We start from the raw sequence: 4,380 nt of genomic DNA on the forward strand, positions 1-4,380 counted from the left end.
GCAAAGTAGACCCGGTAAGCAGGCGCCTTCTCCGTATCCCTCCGCGGCGGTGCCCAGGCTGCCGCAGCACGCAGGGTTCCCTGGTTGTCACTCCGCGCATGAAACGAGAACTAACGAGGTTCTGTACATGTTCTAACAGACTGTTGCTGCGTTCATATGATACAGGATTGACTATATCGACCAAATAAGCTTCAAATTACTCGTGATTGCAGCTTTAAGGCCGAAATAGAGTTTGGAGACAAGGGCATTAAATCTAATTATCCAGAGGAAAACTCTTATGCTGGAATAATACTACTGTTAGTTTGTAGTAATTTGATTAAACACAGCTTTATTTAGGAATATCCACCACTGCAAGACCTCAAAATGATCATATTTACCTGCCGTGGCTGATATTGCACTTTAGTTACATCCCTGCAAAATCTGCTTTTTACTAAATTAAAAAACCACTGACACAGTGAGCCTGAGTCTTCTGAGGCCCATCAGGGTTTGGAGCCCTCGGGCAGCTGGTAACTCCGCCCTGCTTGTGACCAACATCAGGCGCAAAAGGTGCCAAAAAGATGCATGAGGCAGATATAACTCACACAAGCCTGGCAGCTTCCATTATGCTACCTGTCACTTTGTAAAAGTCGCTTTGTCTTCGCCTACAGATGAGTCATCTTTCATATGAAGCCGTACAAATGTACATTTTTGAACACAAAGGAACTTCTTCATTCAGATGAACTGAAACATCTTCTTCCTGGATTTTTGTTTACTTGGCAGCAGCTGTGTCGACTGCAGCTTTTCTGCAGCCTGAACAAACAGCACATCTGCATCGTCAATGGCATCAGGGGGAAAGACGGTTGTATAATATTCTCCAAACACAGGATAAAGCCTGCATTGGTATGGGAGTGTCTGTCAAACAGATGTGAGCAGCTGTGCAGCAAACAAAACATGAGATTGTTTTAAGATGCTGCAGATAGTTAAGGGTGGAAAAGAGGGGAGAGCAGGGCTGAAGAGGAGATTAGAGGACGGGGAAATAATCACAGAGGAAGCACGAAAAAGAGCAGGAATAGAAAGAATGAGGCACAAGAGAATTTACCAACAAGGATTCAAGCCTAAGCCCACTCTTTCACCGGAGTAAAGACGGCTTACACTGTGCTAATGTGGAGAATGAAAACCGTGGCCACAGCACACAGTGCAGCCGTGTTAACTGGAAACAGACATCACATGTGATGTTCATGGTCGGCCGGAGAAAAGCTGCGGCTTCACATGCTTTATTTCTGTACGCACCACCTGCTGTGCAAGATCAGACAATTATACTGTTGTTTTTAGAGCCTTCAAATGGAGCAGGAACAGCTGCCTCACACACACACACACACACACACACACACACACACACACACGCATGCATGCGCCCATCCCGACTGAGGTGAATCAACCAAGAAGGGTGAGCGAATGAAGAAATGCTTCAGCCTGTTGCATAACACACGAGCAAATGAGACAGTGATCAAGTGAGTGTGTGTAAATGTCTGCTTGTTACTGCGTAGATGTGTGTGTGTGTGTGTGTGTGTTGCTATGCAAATGTTTGTGTGTGACAGCATGCAGGCTCTGTCTGGGTGCATGCCTGCGTGTGTGTGTGTGTGTGTGTGTGTGTCCAGTGGGATCAATACTCCTCTGTGTTATAATTGAAGTGTGGCCTGGTTTCTGCACTGTTTTGTCATCTCTCCAGCGTGCTTCATCAATCAAGTTTTGTTTTTTTTGTTTTTTTTTTGAGGAAAATCTAAAACTGAGCTGGACAAACTTGCGTGGACAGTCGCTCGTGCTGCTTCAAACAGTGCTGCAGGAGAGGCGTCACAATGGGAAAAAGTGAAAGTTAAGTGCGGTGTAGCAGCCACATGGATCACATTGGCGCAGGATAAGCAGGAAGCTGATAAAGACACATCAAATCCACGCAAGCCGGGGTCAACTGGAAATAAACAGAGAGAACAATGCAGCCGGTGACGCCCTGAGTTCAGCTTCCGCATTCTTTCTACCTTTGCTGTGTTTCCCCTGCAGCACGCCTCATATTTATGCTGCCAGCTGCTAAAAGATTTGCATGTTTGAACGTTACTGGTGAAGAAGTTACTGTGCATTACAACAATAAATAGGCCTGATTAACTTGAAATTTTTTCTGTCCATTATCTATTTTATGTTACCCGTCCGGCACTGCGGCCCACCCTGAACTACCTCAGTGATTGATGCATGCCGTGAAACTTTGCACAGACATTCACAGCCCTGAGGATGAACCGTCCTCCTGTAGCACCACCGGCAGGCTGTCATTTGTAGTTCAGAGAGCAGTATTTTCAACAACTCCGGCTGGATTAGTTTGGCTTCTGTTGCAGACATTCATGGTCTTTGTAACGCGGCACTCAGATACTTTCATTCATATATTTAATGGATTGGTTTTCCATGATGTGAGCTTCACTCACAGAGCTGCTAGCATGTATACTTGTTTCTATATAACGGTTACTACAAGGCTCTCATGGTTACTTTTTATTTGACTCTCTGGGCAGCATCTCTGGCTCGGTGGGGTCATTCTGCCTTGTAATTACAATTCTGTATTCCGAACCTGAGGGCAGGAATAAATCACGTATCCTATTGTTGAGTCTTTTGAAGTTGTGGGACTGAATGACGAATGGTGTAACAGAACAATAAATAAAAATCTCCACATATGCCTCTGAACAAATGGCAGCTTGTTACCTTTGCATCATGTCGTGTGGTATTGCCATAACGTCCTGACTACCAGGAAAAAGAATATTGTCCAATCACTTTTTTTTTTTTTAAATTCCCCAATCTTTGTAAGGTAATTAAAATACTGAAAGCATTTTATTTTGAAAAAAAAAAAGAAGAAGATGTTTTTAGGACACTTTTTAAACACTTAAATACTATGCTAAAATAAAGTTAAAATAGTTAAGTTAATCAGTTAAAATAATTCAGACAATGTTTTAATGTGCTGTTAAGAGACTTATCTAAAATATGTCAACAACATTTCAAGCCAAAATTTGCTCAATAAAAAGTATTATGCACTTACTTTTCCCATAAAATGCGCTTGGACGCCATTTTCCTTAATGAGAAAAGAAAGGTACCAAAGCCCCACCCCTTCACATTTGGTATCATTAAAAAGCCCTAAATGTCGTCTGTAGACAGCAAAAGGAGTTAATTCAGTAGTGTGCAGTGGGTGGGAGATACTCAGGTTTACAAATGTCCTCCGCAGAGGACAGATTTGAACTACTGGTAGTCAGGAGGTTCAATCCCAGCACAGAAACCAGTTAGCGTTATTTTTTCAGGTTAGGACAGCCCCTCAAAGTGTCTGTGCACTTCTCTACACCTGTCCACTTCCTCCTCTCTTCCTCCTCTCTTCCTCCTCTCCCTCTTTCTTCCTCCTCTCTTCCTCCTCTCTTCCTCTTGCTTCCTCTCCAGCTCTCATCTGTGCAGCAGAGTTAAAACAGGGAGCTGCCGAAATGCTCAGTACATCTTTTCACGAGGGCTAAAACAACAAAGGGTGTATTTTAAGGTCTGAGAGAAAAGCAGAGATTCGGCGGAGAGAGAGACCGTTTCAGAGACCTGGTCACCATAGCAACAGCTGTCAGGTAACCGTGGCTCCCGAATCGTCTCGCTGACACAAAACACAACTGAGGGAAGTGGAAACAGGATGAACGTGTGGAGGGAGATGAAAGTAGACCCAGAGGAAAAAGATGCATAAAAATAAAGTGAAAGTAATCAGGCCATGGTGTCGTTTTGGGGAACATCACTGATTATGGTTCAATTATCTGCATCAGAAGGAGTCGGATCAATAGGTGTGATGGGAAAATGCTTTGTCACTGTTCATATCGGAGACGAATGGGAGCAGCATTTCATCTGTCATCACAGAGGATTGATTTCTTATCAGAGCTGAGTCCAGTGTGTCACACAGCACGAGACAGCTGCTGCAGTGACACACACACACACACACACACACACACACACACACACACACACACACACACACACACACACACACACAACTGAGCTATCTGTAACTTTTAAGGGGATTATGTGAAGAATGGAAGAGGACAGATCTCATCACCTAAATCCTTTAGTTCACAGTGTCAGTGAAAGGAATCAGCGATTAACAACAAAAGTTCGAGTTCATTTTGTGAGTATTAGCAGTTTAGTTCTGGATAAAATGTTGCCCTGACTCGTCTTCGTCTCCTCATGAAAGCTCCTCCTCACAAACAGCACAGCTCTGTCAGGGCTGCCAGTACAACCACTGTGCTCTGAGCAGCTCTACTGGAGCAACTGGGGGTTAAGTGCCTTGCTCGGGGACCTCAGTGGTATTCACTTATGCAGTGGACGGTGTTACTAATTCATTTCGCTTGTTAA

Source organism: Chaetodon auriga, chromosome 17 (assembly GCF_051107435.1).
Source record: "Chaetodon auriga isolate fChaAug3 chromosome 17, fChaAug3.hap1, whole genome shotgun sequence".
Lineage (NCBI taxonomy): Eukaryota > Metazoa > Chordata > Actinopteri > Chaetodontiformes > Chaetodontidae > Chaetodon > Chaetodon auriga.